Source organism: Coregonus clupeaformis, unplaced genomic scaffold (assembly GCF_020615455.1).
Source record: "Coregonus clupeaformis isolate EN_2021a unplaced genomic scaffold, ASM2061545v1 scaf0743, whole genome shotgun sequence".
In the NCBI taxonomy this organism is placed as follows: Eukaryota; Metazoa; Chordata; class Actinopteri; order Salmoniformes; family Salmonidae; genus Coregonus; species Coregonus clupeaformis.
This window is the reverse complement of record NW_025534198.1, coordinates 142,352-160,734: the sequence shown is the minus strand read 5'-3', so window position 1 is coordinate 160,734 and position 18,383 is coordinate 142,352. Positions and strand designations below refer to the sequence as shown.

The 18,383-nt window shown below is 42.5% G+C and overlaps 2 long non-coding RNA genes across 2 annotated transcripts; both read left to right on the top strand.

Moving 5' to 3' along the window:
- The first annotated feature begins 7,116 nt into the window (after positions 1-7,116).
- Positions 7,117-7,775, top strand: LOC121559967. Its single transcript, XR_006659064.1, has 3 exons — positions 7,117-7,205; positions 7,359-7,437; positions 7,530-7,775. It is a non-coding gene; the product is annotated as an uncharacterized LOC121559967 (long non-coding RNA).
- An 8,475-nt stretch (positions 7,776-16,250) lies between these two features.
- On the top strand, positions 16,251-17,208 carry LOC121559968. Its single transcript, XR_005998850.2, has 3 exons — positions 16,251-16,592; positions 16,747-16,825; positions 16,918-17,208. It is a non-coding gene; the product is annotated as an uncharacterized LOC121559968 (long non-coding RNA).
- The last annotated feature ends 1,175 nt before the right edge of the window (positions 17,209-18,383 follow it).

Genomic DNA, 18,383 nt, shown 5'->3' with positions numbered 1-18,383 from the left:
TTTAAGGACTTTTTTCTACTTACCCAGAGTCCGATGAACTCGTGGACGCAAACTCCCTCCCACCAAAACAGGCTGAAATTTCAGGCGGTCTTTTCAAACAGCTCTTACATTAAAAAGGGCATCATCATCATTTTCACAGTTAGACAATATTATTCCAACCTCCATAGTGTGGAAATGTATATAAAAGACAGGAAAATCACGTTTTTGCCTGCACTGGGCCTTTAAGGTCAGGGTACGGTTAGGGTTAACTGATCCTATATCTGTGGTTATTTAGAGGCAACCGGCTTTCTGGGACGTCACAATCAGGATCCATCTCAAACAGGCATTGGCCAGTCCAGTATATACACAAACCATTATTAATTGAGGACTGATCATGTTTTTATATCGTCTTTTTTTTTTTGTATATCATGATTTATTAATTTCTCTTTTTGGGAGAGGGATGTCTTCTGTTGGATGTATACAGAGTCTCGTACCTTAATTTTTTACATCGTTTTCTTTTTTTTGTGGTGCACGACCATTTTAAATGGAGTATATGTCATATGAAAATTCCTCGTTTTTTTAATGAAGAATTGATGACGAGGATAATGAAGTTGATTTTAAGGGACATGACCCCTGACCTTGAAATTAGTGACGGTACAAAGGGTTCAATGGTCGGGGTTCAGGGGTGGGGTGGGGTGGCGGGAGGGTCATGATATTAAAACATGGTTAAATCTGAAGGTTGTACTATTAGGCGTGTTCCAGGTCGACTAAATTGCAGTCGCGCTGCACACAGCAACCAATGGTTACGTGCCACGTCATCGACTTCACAGTCGAGTATCAGATTGCTATATCCTACGGTAACAGTTTCCCAGACGCAGATTAAGCCTAGTCCCGGACTAAACATTTTTATTCAAATACGTTTTTAGTCCAGGACCAGGCTTAATCTGTGTCCCGTAAACCGGACCTATATGTGGTTAGCTGATATGTTGAACATCTAATCAGGCGTTGAGGTCTGGCAGGCGACTGCAGCGTAGGCAGCCTGGAACATGTCCACTGACACTGAGACGTAGTAAAAAGCTGGTATTTAAGTTCACTAGTCCGGCTCTCACCATCACAACATGATATACAGTTGAAGTCGGAAGTTTACATACACTTAGGTTGGAGTCATTAAAACTCGTTTTTCAACCACTCCACACATTTCTTGTTAACAAACTATAGTTTTGGCAAGTCGGTTAGCACATCTACTTTGTGCATGACACAAGTCATTTTTCAAACAATTGTTTACAGACAGATTATTTCACTTATAATTCACTGTATCACAATTCCAGTGGGTCAGAAGATTACATACACTAAGTTGACTGTGCCTTTAAGCAGCTTGGAAAATTCCACAAAATGATGTCATGGCTTTAGAAGCTTCTGATAGGCTAATTGACATAATTTGAGTCAATTGGAGGTGTACCTGTGGGTGTATTTCAAGGCCTACCTTCAAACTCAGTGCCTCTTTGCTTGATATAATGGGAAAATCAAAAGAAAGCCAAGACCTCAGAAAAAATATTGTAGACCTCCACAAGTCTGGTTCATCCATGGGAGAAATTTCCAAACGCCTGAAGGTACCACGTTCATCTGTACAAACAATAGTACGCAAGTATAAACACAGCAGCCGTCATACCGCTCAGGAAGGAGACGCGTTTTGTCAGGAGGAATGGGCCAAAATTCACCCAACTTATTGTGGGAAGCTTGTGAAAGGCTACCCGAAGTTAAACAATTTTAAAGGCAATGCTACCAAATACTAATTGAGTGTATGTAAACATCTGACCCACTGGGAATGTGATGAAAGAAATAAAAGCTGAAATAAATCATTCTCTCTACTATTATTCTGACATTTCACATTCTTAAAATAAAGTGGTGATCCTAACTGACCTAAAACAGGGAATTCTTACTAGGATTAAATGTCAGGAATTGTGAAAAACTGAGTTTAAATGTATTTGACTAAGGTGTATGTAAACCTCCGACTTCAACTGTATATTGGAGGCACTTACTCTCCCCCCAGCCTAAATATCATATTTTTTGTTTTCATAAATGTTCTCTCCAGTGCCAAGAGCGGTTATTGTTAACTGGATCTTTTCATGTTTTTATTTGACGTTTTGTCTCTTTTTTGTTTTTGATGTTCTTATTGTTCATTAGTATAACTGCCTAACGTCGCTGATTTAAATAAAGTGATTTATAAGAACGTTCTTGTTGTGTAGCTCTTTCTTCTGAAGGACTAAACAGAACGAACGGTTAGCAACAGAGGGGGACCTTTCCTGTCTCCTCCGACCGCAGAACATCGGACGTCATTTTGTTCATTCTCCAAAAGGAGAGCGAAGAGGGTGAGGCGTCGTCTGTATTATTAAAAAGGGGGGGGGGGGGGGGTTGAAGAAGAAGCACTTAAGACTTGAGAGCCAGTAAATGAGAAGCATTATTACTTCTGTCGTATATGGGTTTATAGGTCGTCCCCATGGTAATTGCAATACACGATCCCCAGGCCCCAGGAGGGTTAGCTGCCGGTGGAGGAAGGAAGGAAGCAATTTCTAGTCCATAAACAAAGTAGCCCTTAGGAAAAAATACTAAAGGGGGGAGAGAGAGAATAGGAACTGAGCCCAGAGCAGAGGGACTAAATAGAGGATCAACACTGGAATGCATCATGGGTAAATAGTGACTGACCGATGTACAAATAATGAGTAGTTATTTATGATGCAAGGTTCTGTGGCTGAAAACAGTGTTGCACCACCAGAGGAAAAGGCTGTCTTTTCTGGTCGAACATACAGAGCTCACTCCTGGGTTGTGTTCATTAGGCATCAAATGGATTGAAACAGCCTGAAGTTGTCCAATAAGAAATGTTTGTTTTTGTTTTTCTGTTGCGTAATGTTTTGTTACGATGTGCCCTAATAAATGACTCCGATCTCAGTCCCACTGACTCCCCTCTGTTGGCCTCTCTCTCTGGTCTGGGTACTGTTCAGTAGGCACCAAACTGAAGGAAACACTGCAGGCTACTCCCTGTGTGAATAGTTTTCAGGACAATGATCTGGCTCAGTAAACCCTAGTCTATCTCCATTGGGCGCGTTCGCGTGGACCACTTTTGACAAGTGCCTTTCAAAGTGTTCCGTTATGGGGATAAAAATGGTCCCACTCCAGCCTACATGTCGACCACATTAAGTTTCTGTAGTTAATCTTCACCTTCATCCTGCTCTATTGTCAACCAATCGTTTGGGTGTTTATGTTTGGCCCACGCGAATGTGACCAAAGACATGACAAACACACGTCCCTGAATCGATGGCAATACTATATTTCAGGGAGACTTACTTTGATGTGGGTGCTTGGGACAGGCAAGTTCTGCCCATGTTACATTAATGTGCGGGATAAACACATTTTGAATTCTGTAGTGTACAGAAAACATTGTTTTATTTCGCCTGTTTCCCAAGTAGTCACACACACTAGTACATCCCAGAAATCATGACGGCAGACAGCAGGGTGGTTTCACTGACTGGTGTCTCTCCTTTTATTGGAGGCTGAAAGTAAAGGCACGACTGATTCCTTTGTCACACACCAGGCAGACCACCCCTCTGTGGGGACTATACAGTACAGGCAGACCACCCCTCTGTGGTGACTATACAGTACAGGCAGACCACCCCTCTGTGGTGACTATACAGTACAGGCAGACCACCCCTCTGTGGGGACTATACAGTACAGGCAGACCACCCCTCTGTGGTGACTATACAGTACAGGCAGACCACCCCTCTGTGGGGACTATACAGTACAGGCAGACCACCCCTCTGTGGGGACTATACAGTACAGGCAGACCACCCCTCTGTGGGGACTATACAGTACAGGCAGACCACCCCTCTGTGGTCACTATACAGTACAGGCAGACCACCCCTCTGTGGGGACTATACAGTACAGGCAGACCACCCCTCTGTGGTGACTATACAGTACAGGCAGACCACCCCTCTGTGGGGACTATACAGTACAGGCAGACCACCCCTCTGTGGGGACTATACAGTACAGGCAGACCACCCCTCTGTGGTGACTATACAGTACAGGCAGACCACCCCTCTGTGGGGACTATACAGTACAGGCAGACCACCCCTCTGTGGGGACTATACAGTACAGGCAGACCACCCCTCTGTGGTCACTATACAGTACAGGCAGACCACCCCTCTGTGGTGACAGTACAGGCAGACCACCCCTCTGTGGGGACTATACAGTACAGGCAGACAACCCCTCTGTGGGGACTATACAGTACAGGCAGACCACCCCTCTGTGGGGACTATACAGTACAGGCAGACCACCCCTCTGTGGGGACTATACAGTATAGGCAGACCACCCCTCTGTGGGGACTATACAGTACAGGCAGACCACCCCTCTGTGGGGACTATACAGTACTCAGGTCCTTATCAAAGCAGGAGCTACATCAGAAATGTTAAACACCAATAATACAAAGAAATGTACAACATACATGCAGTGTACAAAACATTAAGAACACCTTTCTAATATCGAGTTGCAGAACAGCCTCAATTCGTCGGGGCATGGACTCCACAAAGTATCGAAAGCATTCCACAGGGATGCTGGCCCATGTTGACTCCAATGCTTCCCACCGTTGTGTCATGTTGGCTGAATGTCCTTTGGGTGGTGGACCATTCTTGATACACACGGGAGGAGATGGGTTAAAGAAGGATTTTCAAGCCTTGAGACATGGATTGTGTATGTGTGCCATTCAGAGGGTGAATGGGCAAGACAAAAAATGTTAGTGCCTTTGAAAGGGGTATAGTAGTAGGTGCCAGGCGCACCGGTTTGAGTGGGTCAAGAACTGCAATGCTGCTGGGTTTTTCACACTCAAAGGTTTCCCCAGGTGTATCAAGAATGGTCCACCACCCAAAGGACATCCAGCCAATTTGGCGTCAACATGGGCCAGCATCCCTGTGGAACGCTTGACACCTTGTCGAGTCCATGCCCCGACAAATTGAGGCTGTTCTGAGGGCAAAAGGGGGTGCAACTCAATATTAGGAAGGTGTTCCTAATGTTTTGTACACTCAGTGTGTGTGTGTATATATATATATATATATATATATATATATATATATATATATATATATATATATATATTTTAGGGTGTAACGATCCATCTACTACATCGATGTATCGATTTATATTCCTATGATCCAACTACATCGATCTGTGCTCGTCGAGTTGGCCTTTTGGACAACATATATCGATCTAACATCGTTTTAAAATGTAATAAATCGATTGTATCGATACTAGGAAATAACCCATTGGATTTAAGCACGTCAGACTTTATATGGATGTTTTTTCTTAGCACTTTTAATGATAAAGGCTTTAAACATTACTCGATTCAGTCTGCCTATCCGTGACGTCATCGCGCCAACAGCAGCGCAAAGGCGCAAAGACAACCAAACATAGCATGGCGGACTACAGAGGAGAAGCCGACGAGCGAGAAATTATCAAGCCACCATTGCGGTCCAGTGTGTGGAAACACTTTGGCTTTTGCAAAGACGGAGATGTTCTAAATAAGTCGCTCGCTGTTTGTAGGATATGTAAAGGTCAAGTAAAGTACAACGGCAACACGACAAATCTCTCCAACCACCTACTAAGGCGCCATGGGATTTCACACAACACCGACCGTCCAGGCACCTCTTGCAGCGTTCCCGCTGCTACAGCAGCGAAAGGTAAAGTCAACTCTGCAGAAGCCTCAGGTCTCGCCTGCATGTTTAGTCAGAGACTAGGCCAAAACTCAGCTCGGGCGAAAAACATCACGGCAACAATTGCCAAGTTTATCTGCAAAGACATGCGACCCTACAGTGTGGTTGAAAATCCGGGATTCCGTGAAATGATTCAAACATTGGAGCCAAGGTACACAATACCAAGCCGACCACACTTCTCAGAAAAGGTTATTCCTGCATTGTACGAAAGTACTAAGAATGATGTGAAGCTGTCGCTTTCTCAAGCTGAACGAGTAGCGATAACGACAGATGGCTGGACGTCATGCTCAAATCAAGGGTATGTGACAATTACCTCTCATCACACTGATCCGGAGTGGAAAATGAAGACCTTTGTTCTGCTAACCAGAGTTTTAAATGAAGCCCATACTGGTAAAAATATTGGCGCGTTACTGCGTGAAGCCTGCATGGAGTGGAAAATCTACGACAAGAATCCTGCCATCGTCACAGATAACGCCAGGAATATGATTGTGGCCGGTGCAGAAGCCCAGTTCAGTCCACACATTACCTGCTTCGCACATACACTCAACCTTGCCTCGCAGAAGGGTTTGGGGTGGACCGTGCTTCCAGGTTGTTGGGGAAAGTGCGAAAAATTGTTGGATATTTTCACCGCAGCCCGATTGCATGTCACGCCCTACAGGAAAAACAAACTGATGGATTTACCAAAACATAAACTGATCCAAGACATAATCACCAGATGGAACAGTTCATTCGAAATGCTTGAACGTTTTTTGGAACAACAGCCAGCTATAATGGCAACTATGATGTCCAAGGATCTACGAAAGGGGGGTCACAGATGTAGGCACGCTTTCTTTGTTCAGTTGATGGGTCCTGTCAAAATGGCAACCACTGTGATGTGTGAAGAAGACCAGCCAACTCTCTCTGTAATTGCTCCTCTTCAAGCAAAACTGCTGAAACACCTACAGCCATGCGAAGACGACTCAACCCTGGTTGCAGAGATTAAGAGGGTGATGGCCAGTGACCTCTCCACACGCTACAGAGGCACCCAAGATGCTCTCAACATAGGTAATTAATTTGGAGTCTTAATTAAAATCAACTTGGTTAATATTTTAGGTTATTAGACTGTATTAATTTGTAAAATGGCACACCTTTGCGTTTTCAAGTTTGAATTTGAGTTGTTTTTTCATATGGAAAAGTAAACAAGATATCTGCAATACAATTCTTAGTTCATGGTGGCTTTACATCATCACTGTGCCACATTTCTTTTAAACATACTAAAGTTTAATCTTCTGATTATTTTGTGTATGAGGAGGTGGTCATCACTTGCAATTTCAGGTCAACTTAATTTAATAATGCAATGAATGCAATATTCTTGTTCTTTAAACAGCATCAGCGTTGGACACGCGATTTAAAGAACTGCCCTACCTGGAAAAAGAGGACAGAGAACAGGTCTACACAAAACTGGTTTTTGAGGCAGAAGTGTCCCACCAGGTAACTCTTCTCTCCCTTTCCTCTGCTCTTTTCTCTTCTCCCCTTTCATTTGTCCTCTCTCAAATCTCATCTGTTCTTTATCTTCCTCTAAATTTATGTGTGCAGTATTCCAGAGCAGAAATTTGAACAGTTCACACATTCTTACATCAATAGATGCAAGCAATGGGAAATCAGGAGGAAGACGAGGGAAGCTCAAGCACAAAGCTGTCAGGATTCAATGAAGAGACCACAGGTGTGTTTCATGTGATACCAATAAAAGATTGTTGTTGTTTTGTATTAATGAAAAACATGACTATATTTTGAAATATATTTCTTATATTGTAGCTCCAAATGAGTCACCTCCTTGTAAGAAGAAAGCCTTAGATGCGCTGTTTGGCGATTCCTTCACCCAAAGAGAAAGAAAATCCACAAGCGAGACAGCCAGAGCAGAGGTGTTAAAGTACCGAGCAAAGGATGCGTTGCCTTTGACTGAAAATGCCATGAAGTGGTGGAGATCTCAGGAGAAAGAGCTACCTGTACTTTCCACCCTTGCTAAACGGTACCTGTGCATTCCAGGCACCAGTGTGCCAGCAGAACGAGTGTTTAGTACTGCTGGCAACATAGTGAACGCACAGAGAAGTGTTCTGCGGCCAGATCATGTTGATATTTTTTGAAAAAAAATCTGTAGTCATTGAAGAGTAGCCTAGTAGGTTACACTTGATCTTTTGTTGAATATTGTTTGTTTATTAAAATGAGAGTAGTAGCAGGTTCATCCACTGCTCATTCAACCTGAAGAAATGTTGGTTGCACTTTATTTTTGATATTAATACTGTATTTGTATTGTAATGTTGAAAAACAAAAGCAGAAGTAGCAGGTAAACCTACTGTTAATTCAACCTGAAGAGATGTTGGTTGCACTTTATTTTTGATATTAATACTGTATTTGTATTGTAATGTTGAAAAACAAAAGCAGAAGTAGCAGGTAAACCTACTCTTTATTCAACCTGAAGAGATGTTGGTTGCACTTTATTTTTGATATTAATATTGTAATATTTTTATGTTGAAAAACAAAAGCAGAAGTAGCAGGTAAACCTACTGTTAATTCAACCTGAAGAGATGTTGGTTGCACTTTATTTTTGATATTAATATTGTAATATTTTTATGTTGAAAAACAAAAGCAGAAGTAGCAGGTAAACCTACTGTTGAAATGTTGGTTGCACTTACTGTACTTTTATTGAAAATGTATTGAATATTGAAAATGAGATCAGACAATTTTAACTTCCTGTTAATTCAACCTAAAGTGTTGTTTGCACTTTATTCAAATAAAATGTGAATGCATTTGCCATTCATTGTTGTTCACTTGTTTATTTATTTTCATAATTAATTGATACCTGATTCCATTACAAGAAACAGGAATCTAGGAAACTTCACCTGCACTGTCCAGTATCCAGGTATTTATTTCAGTCACACTGGTTGAATTTTTTGGCTAAAAGGTTACTGAATCGATTTCAAGTCACTGAATCGTTTAGGATCGTATCGTTCTAAATGAACCAATATCGTCCTTGAATCGTATCGACAACCACGAATCGTGATACAAATCGAATCGTTGTTAAAACGAATCGTTACACCCCTAGTTTACACTGATACGTTCTCATACTTACAGCTATACATACTCACACTTTCATACTCACATTCACACACGAACCCCACCTTCAACAGGTCTGATCACATACAAGGCCCCTGGATAGGCAATCGAGTAGGCTACTTCCTTACATCAAACTAGATGTAGCTCCGGCGCTGATGTGCTCTGGCATTTGCAGGACAGAGCGTACTCACCAATTCTTTCCCTCTCACTGTTTATTCTCTTCCCCTGTCCCCCTTGCCCCTTATCGCTCTATATTTGTATCTGTTTATGCAACCTATCTTCCTTGGCCATGCATGTATGTGATAGAGACAGAGATCCTAATACTTTATGGGAATTAACCCTGTTCTTAGAATCAGCACTGTAGAACATAGCGTGTATAATAAGTATAGTGTTAATTGCAGTGTAGCCTAGGTTGCCTCTGGCTCAGTGGCGGCTGGTGAAAAATATTCTCGGTGGGGCTGTGCCATACTTTTTTTTCCTGTAACCATCGCGATATATTTTAACACAAACTGCAGGACAGCAGTGCTCAGTGAAACATTCAGTAATTATTTAATGCCAATATTAAAAAGTTGAGGCATTCTTACACAAAAACATATTACACAAACCCAAGCCTTTCATTTGCATTTAAAGTGAACTTTTCACCATTGGTAGTAAACAGGCAACGCAACAGGCATGCTGTCAGAACAGAGTGGAAAGTGGACAATAACATGAAATTATTATAAAGTTTATAGGAAATCTTACACTGTATAAAAGGATGTATAATATAGAAATGGATATCAAGTGGATGAACTCAAACCTTTGACTGGAAGAATAGCATACAGTATTTTATGATCATACTAAATGTGACTAATTGTTAATGTGCTCCAGAACTGCAACAATTAATTGATACAAAACAACATATATACAGTAATATTAGCAAAGACACTATTAAGACTTTCTAGAGTACCATATATAACTGGATTTTTATGCTAAGGTCAACTATATACAAAGAAACATGCGGCCAGAGCTGCTCTGTGTGTGTGTGTCTGTCATCTTATTTGTACAGGAATTTTGCCCGTCTGTCCTTCTGAGTGGCAAACCTCTCAATGACCCTTTGATTAAAGTCAGGAATGTCCCTGACAAGTTTCTTCTCCATGGAGAGCATGGCCAGAGCGTTCAGGCGATCCTGTGTCATGCTGTTTCTCAGGAAGGTCTTGATCCTTTTCAGTGTAGAGAAGCACCTTTCTGACTCAGCAGTTGTCATGGGTGTGGTGATGAGGATCTTGAGGAGGCTGGCAGTCTCTGTGAAAGTGCTCTGAAGGTTGTTCTCCATGAAGAACTGGTACAGGGGCACTGCACCACTACAAGCCTTGAACTCACTGTTCTCATAGATGAGGGACAGTTCGGTTTTGAGCTTGGCCTTGTTCAACATGGGGTACGCCTCCACGGTTGTTTCAAGCGCTGTATCGGGAACTTCACACTGTGTTGTGGGAACAACTCTCCGTGCAATAGTGTTGCGCTGATGAGGTGCTGGGTGAAGGAGAACCTCTCTTTGGCATGACTCAGGATGGTATCACATACCTGTAAAAGATACATCATCAGCTTTAATTTGCAATTAAGCTATTTTGATGCAAGTGATCCTGACTGACACATGCCTATGTCCAACTCAAGTATATGATTACCAAGGTGCTGATTGTTCAGGGTTTTGGCTACATACTACCAGGCCTGAAAAAAAGTTCTAGGGGGAAACACTGACAATTACATCACAACTTACCTCTATAGCCAACCTCTGTTGTTCTCCTGGTCCCAGCATCCTCCGTCGCTTGATGGGCTGTTGCTGCTCGTCAGATGCGCTGTCCCCACACAAAGAGGGAATTGAGGCCCTGGGTCCAAAAATAAAGTTTAATTTGATAACTTGCAATCAGACTTCTTAACTCACTGTAATTCCCCCTCAACACACAACCAGTGACTTTTATTTATATATATATATATATATATATATATATATATATATATATATATATATATATATATATATATATATATAGACAGACAGACAGACAGACAGACAGATAGTGTGTATATACACACAAACTATGTCTAGTAACTGCTTTTAACCTGTGATGTACATAATTAACTGATGTTATTACGTTTTAAAGCCTTTTTCTATTACATTTGTGAGAGGGATGCAACATCATTTTGTTCTGCTGTGCACTTAGCAATAAAGTTAATCTTCAATAACAACTAGGCCTCTTCTAGAAATTGACCTGGTGGACACCTGAATAATTATTACAAACTGTGTAGTACTTTCCTGCATTATTATCAACGTCTGATTGTGTCTTCTCTTTCCTTTTAAAATACTAAAACAAATATAATTGTGACGGCTCTATGATAATCACTCACTTTGATGACCAGACACATTTAGGCTTTTAAACTGTTGTAAGTGAACTATTCATCTTTCTAACAACATCTTTATCAGCCAATAGTAAATATAGTTATTTACCTGATTGTTAGCATGCTGTCTGTGAACCTCTGGACAAGTGCTTTAATGAAGACAGGGTCGATGTTCCTCTTCTGCAGCTGGCTGAAAAGCATGTCCACATTTGGCATGATCTTGTGGAACAGTGCCAGGAAAAAACAGAAAGCCTCGTCTTCGAGCATCCTCACAAAGCCCCCCGCCTCTCTGACAGTCGGGGCATCAAAGTTCCCAGAGTCTCTGATGGTCTGGAAACACGTTAGGAGGTCATCCCTGTACTCGTACACAGTGTTTACAGCGCGACTGTGGAAGTTCCACCGTGTTGTAGAGGCTCTGGGGAGCGGTTCTGAAGGACTAAACAGAACGAACGGTTAGCAACAGAGGGGGACCTTTCCTGTCTCCTCCGACCGCAGAACATCGGACGTCATTTTGTTCATTCTCCAAAAGGAGAGCGAAGAGGGTGAGGCGTCGTCTGTGTTATTAAAAAGGGAGGGGGGGTTGAAGAAGAAGCACTTAAGACTTGAGAGCCAGTAAATGAGAAGCATTATTACTTCTGTCGTATATGGGTTTATAGGTCGTCCCCATGGTAATTGCAATACACGATCCCCAGGCCCCAGGAGGGTTAGCTGCCGGTGGAGGAAGGAAGGAAGCAATTTCTAGTCCATAAACAAAGTAGCCCTTAGGAAAAAATACTAAAGGGGGGGGGAGAGAGAGAATAGGAACTGAGCCCAGAGCAGAGGGACTAAATAGAGGATCAACACTGGAATGCATCATGGGTAAATAGTGACTGACCGATGTACAAATAATGAGTAGTTATTTATGATGCAAGGTTCTGTGGCTGAAAACAGTGTTGCACCACCAGAGGAAAAGGCTGTCTTTTCTGGTCGAACATACAGAGCTCACTCCTGGGTTGTGTTCATTAGGCATCAAATGGATTGAAACAGCCTGAAGTTGTCCAATAAGAAATGTTTGTTTTTGTTTTTCTGTTGCGTAATGTTTTGTTACGATGTGCCCTAATAAATGACTCCGATCTCAGTCCCACTGACTCCCCTCTGTTGGCCTCTCTCTCTGGTCTGGGTACTGTTCAGTAGGCACCAAACTGAAGGAAACACTGCAGGCTACTCCCTGTGTGAATAGTTTTCAGGACAATGATCTGGCTCAGTAAACCCTAGTCTATCTCCATTGGGCGCGTTCGCGTGGACCACTTTTGACAAGTGCCTTTCAAAGTGTTCCGTTATGGGGATAAAAATGGTCCCACTCCAGCCTACATGTCGACCACATTAAGTTTCTGTAGTTAATCTTCACCTTCATCCTGCTCTATTGTCAACCAATCGTTTGGGTGTTTATGTTTGGCCCACGCGAATGTGACCAAAGACATGACAAACACACGTCCCTGAATCGATGGCAATACTATATTTCAGGGAGACTTACTTTGATGTGGGTGCTTGGGACAGGCAAGTTCTGCCCATGTTACATTAATGTGCGGGATAAACACATTTTGAATTCTGTAGTGTACAGAAAACATTGTTTTATTTCGCCTGTTTCCCAAGTAGTCACACACACTAGTACATCCCAGAAATCATGACGGCAGACAGCAGGGTGGTTTCACTGACTGGTGTCTCTCCTTTTATTGGAGGCTGAAAGTAAAGGCACGACTGATTCCTTTGTCACACACCAGGCAGACCACCCCTCTGTGGGGACTATACAGTACAGGCAGACCACCCCTCTGTGGTGACTATACAGTACAGGCAGACCACCCCTCTGTGGTGACTATACAGTACAGGCAGACCACCCCTCTGTGGGGACTATACAGTACAGGCAGACCACCCCTCTGTGGTGACTATACAGTACAGGCAGACCACCCCTCTGTGGGGACTATACAGTACAGGCAGACCACCCCTCTGTGGGGACTATACAGTACAGGCAGACCACCCCTCTGTGGGGACTATACAGTACAGGCAGACCACCCCTCTGTGGTCACTATACAGTACAGGCAGACCACCCCTCTGTGGGGACTATACAGTACAGGCAGACCACCCCTCTGTGGTGACTATACAGTACAGGCAGACCACCCCTCTGTGGGGACTATACAGTACAGGCAGACCACCCCTCTGTGGGGACTATACAGTACAGGCAGACCACCCCTCTGTGGTGACTATACAGTACAGGCAGACCACCCCTCTGTGGGGACTATACAGTACAGGCAGACCACCCCTCTGTGGGGACTATACAGTACAGGCAGACCACCCCTCTGTGGTCACTATACAGTACAGGCAGACCACCCCTCTGTGGTGACAGTACAGGCAGACCACCCCTCTGTGGGGACTATACAGTACAGGCAGACAACCCCTCTGTGGGGACTATACAGTACAGGCAGACCACCCCTCTGTGGGGACTATACAGTACAGGCAGACCACCCCTCTGTGGGGACTATACAGTATAGGCAGACCACCCCTCTGTGGGGACTATACAGTACAGGCAGACCACCCCTCTGTGGGGACTATACAGTACTCAGGTCCTTATCAAAGCAGGAGCTACATCAGAAATGTTAAACACCAATAATACAAAGAAATGTACAACATACATGCAGTGTACAAAACATTAAGAACACCTTTCTAATATCGAGTTGCAGAACAGCCTCAATTCGTCGGGGCATGGACTCCACAAAGTATCGAAAGCATTCCACAGGGATGCTGGCCCATGTTGACTCCAATGCTTCCCACCGTTGTGTCATGTTGGCTGAATGTCCTTTGGGTGGTGGACCATTCTTGATACACACGGGAGGAGATGGGTTAAAGAAGGATTTTCAAGCCTTGAGACATGGATTGTGTATGTGTGCCATTCAGAGGGTGAATGGGCAAGACAAAAAATGTTAGTGCCTTTGAAAGGGGTATAGTAGTAGGTGCCAGGCGCACCGGTTTGAGTGGGTCAAGAACTGCAATGCTGCTGGGTTTTCACACTCAAAGGTTTCCCCAGGTGTATCAAGAATGGTCCACCACCCAAAGGACATCCAGCCAATTTGGCGTCAACATGGGCCAGCATCCCTGTGGGAACGCTTGACACCTTGTCGAGTCCATGCCCCGACAAATTGAGGCTGTTCTGAGGGCAAAAGGGGGTGCAACTCAATATTAGGAAGGTGTTCCTAATGTTTTGTACACTCAGTGTGTGTGTGTATATATATATATATATATATATATATATATATATATATATATATATATATATATATATATATTAGGGGTGTAACGATCCATCTACTACATCGATGTATCGATTTATATTCCTATGATCCAACTACATCGATCTGTGCTCGGCGAGTTGGCCTTTTGGACAACATATATCGATCTAACATCGTTTTAAAATGTAATAAATCGATTGTATCGATACTAGGAAATAACCCATTGGATTTAAGCACGTCAGACTTTATATGGATGTTTTTTCTTAGCACTTTTAATGATAAAGGCTTTAAACATTACTCGATTCAGTCTGCCTATCCGTGACGTCATCGCGCCAACAGCAGCGCAAAGGCGCAAAGACAACCAAACATAGCATGGCGGACTACAGAGGAGAAGCCGACGAGCGAGAAATTATCAAGCCACCATTGCGGTCCAGTGTGTGGAAACACTTTGGCTTTTGCAAAGACGGAGATGTTCTAAATAAGTCGCTCGCTGTTTGTAGGATATGTAAAGGTCAAGTAAAGTACAACGGCAACACGACAAATCTCTCCAACCACCTACTAAGGCGCCATGGGATTTCACACAACACCGACCGTCCAGGCACCTCTTGCAGCGTTCCCGCTGCTACAGCAGCGAAAGGTAAAGTCAACTCTGCAGAAGCCTCAGGTCTCGCCTGCATGTTTAGTCAGAGACTAGGCCAAAACTCAGCTCGGGCGAAAAACATCACGGCAACAATTGCCAAGTTTATCTGCAAAGACATGCGACCCTACAGTGTGGTTGAAAATCCGGGATTCCGTGAAATGATTCAAACATTGGAGCCAAGGTACACAATACCAAGCCGACCACACTTCTCAGAAAAGGTTATTCCTGCATTGTACGAAAGTACTAAGAATGATGTGAAGCTGTCGCTTTCTCAAGCTGAACGAGTAGCGATAACGACAGATGGCTGGACGTCATGCTCAAATCAAGGGTATGTGACAATTACCTCTCATCACACTGATCCGGAGTGGAAAATGAAGACCTTTGTTCTGCTAACCAGAGTTTTAAATGAAGCCCATACTGGTAAAAATATTGGCGCGTTACTGCGTGAAGCCTGCATGGAGTGGAAAATCTACGACAAGAATCCTGCCATCGTCACAGATAACGCCAGGAATATGATTGTGGCCGGTGCAGAAGCCCAGTTCAGTCCACACATTACCTGCTTCGCACATACACTCAACCTTGCCTCGCAGAAGGGTTTGGGGTGGACCGTGCTTCCAGGTTGTTGGGGAAAGTGCGAAAAATTGTTGGATATTTTCACCGCAGCCCGATTGCATGTCACGCCCTACAGGAAAAACAAACTGATGGATTTACCAAAACATAAACTGATCCAAGACATAATCACCAGATGGAACAGTTCATTCGAAATGCTTGAACGTTTTTTGGAACAACAGCCAGCTATAATGGCAACTATGATGTCCAAGGATCTACGAAAGGGGGTCACAGATGTAGGCACGCTTCAGTTGATGGGTCCTGTCAAAATGGCAACCACTGTGATGTGTGAAGAAGACCAGCCAACTCTCTCTGTAATTGCTCCTCTTCAAGCAAAACTGCTGAAACACCTACAGCCATGCGAAGACGACTCAACCCTGGTTGCAGAGATTAAGAGGGTGATGGCCAGTGACCTCTCCACACGCTACAGAGGCACCCAAGATGCTCTCAACATAGGTAATTAATTTGGAGTCTTAATTAAAATCAACTTGGTTAATATTTTAGGTTATTAGACTGTATTAATTTGTAAAATGGCACACCTTTGCGTTTTCAAGTTTGAATTTGAGTTGTTTTTTCATATGGAAAAGTAAACAAGATATCTGCAATACAATTCTTAGTTCATGGTGGCTTTACATCATCACTGTGCCACATTTCTTTTAAACATACTAAAGTTTAATCTTCTGATTATTTTGTGTATGAGGAGGTGGTCATCACTTGCAATTTCAGGTCAACTTAATTTAATAATGCAATGAATGCAATATTCTTGTTCTTTAAACAGTATCAGCGTTGGACACGCGATTTAAAGAACTGCCCTACCTGGAAAAAGAGGACAGAGAACAGGTCTACACAAAACTGGTTTTTGAGGCAGAAGTGTCCCACCAGGTAACTCTTCTCTCCTCTTTCCTCTGCTCTTTTCTCTTCTCCCCTTTCATTTGTCCTCTCTCAAATCTCATCTGTTCTTTATCTTCCTCTAAATTTATGTGTGCAGTATTCCAGAGCAGAAATTTGAACAGTTCACACATTCTTACATCAATAGATGCAAGCAATGGGAAATCAGGAGGAAGACGAGGGAAGCTCAAGCACAAAGCTGTCAGGATTCAATGAAGAGACCACAGGTGTGTTTCATGTGATACCAATAAAAGATTGTTGTTGTTTTGTATTAATGAAAAACATGACTATATTTTGAAATATATTTCTTATATTGTAGCTCCAAATGAGTCACCTCCTTGTAAGAAGAAAGCCTTAGATGCGCTGTTTGGCGATTCCTTCACCCAAAGAGAAAGAAAATCCACAAGCGAGACAGCCAGAGCAGAGGTGTTAAAGTACCGAGCAAAGGATGCGTTGCCTTTGACTGAAAATGCCATGAAGTGGTGGAGATCTCAGGAGAAAGAGCTACCTGTACTTTCCACCCTTGCTAAACGGTACCTGTGCATTCCAGGCACCAGTGTGCCAGCAGAACGAGTGTTTAGTACTGCTGGCGACATAGTGAACGCACAGAGAAGTGTTCTGCGGCCAGATCATGTTGATATTTTTGAAAAAAAAATCTGTAGTCATTGAAGAGTAGCCTAGTAGGTTACACTTGATCTTTTGTTGAATATTGTTTGTTTATTAAAATGAGAGTAGTAGCAGGTTCATCCACTGCTCATTCAACCTGAAGAAATGTTGGTTGCACTTTATTTTTGATATTAATACTGTATTTGTATTGTAATGTTGAAAAACAAAAGCAGAAGTAGCAGGTAAACCTACTGTTAATTCAACCTGAAGAGATGTTGGTTGCACTTTATTTTTGATATTAATACTGTATTTGTATTGTAATGTTGAAAAACAAAAGCAGAAGTAGCAGGTAAACCTACTCTTTATTCAACCTGAAGAGATGTTGGTTGCACTTTATTTTTGATATTAATATTGTAATATTTTTATGTTGAAAAACAAAAGCAGAAGTAGCAGGTAAACCTACTGTTAATTCAACCTGAAGAGATGTTGGTTGCACTTTATTTTTGATATTAATATTGTAATATTTTTATGTTGAAAAACAAAAGCAGAAGTAGCAGGTAAACCTACTGTTGAAATGTTGGTTGCACTTACTGTACTTTTATTGAAAATGTATTGAATATTGAAAATGAGATCAGACAATTTTAACTTCCTGTTAATTCAACCTAAAGTGTTGTTTGCACTTTATTCAAATAAAATGTGAATGCATTTGCCATTCATTGTTGTTCACTTGTTTATTTATTTTCATAATTAATTGATACCTGATTCCATTACAAGAAACAGGAATCTAGGAAACTTCACCTGCACTGTCCAGTATCCAGGTATTTATTTCAGTCACACTGGTTGAATTTTTGGCTAAAAGGTTACTGAATCGATTTCAAGTCACTGAATCGTTTAGGATCGTATCGTTCTAAATGAACCAATATCGTCCTTGAATCGTATCGACAACCACGAATCGTGATACAAATCGAATCGTTGTTAAAACGAATCGTTACACCCCTAGTTTACACTGATACGTTCTCATACTTACAGCTATACATACTCACACTTTCATACTCACATTCACACACGAACCCCACCTTCAACAGGTCTGATCACATACAAGGCCCCTGGATAGGCAATCGAGTAGGCTACTTCCTTACATCAAACTAGATGTAGCTCCGGCGCTGATGTGCTCTGGCA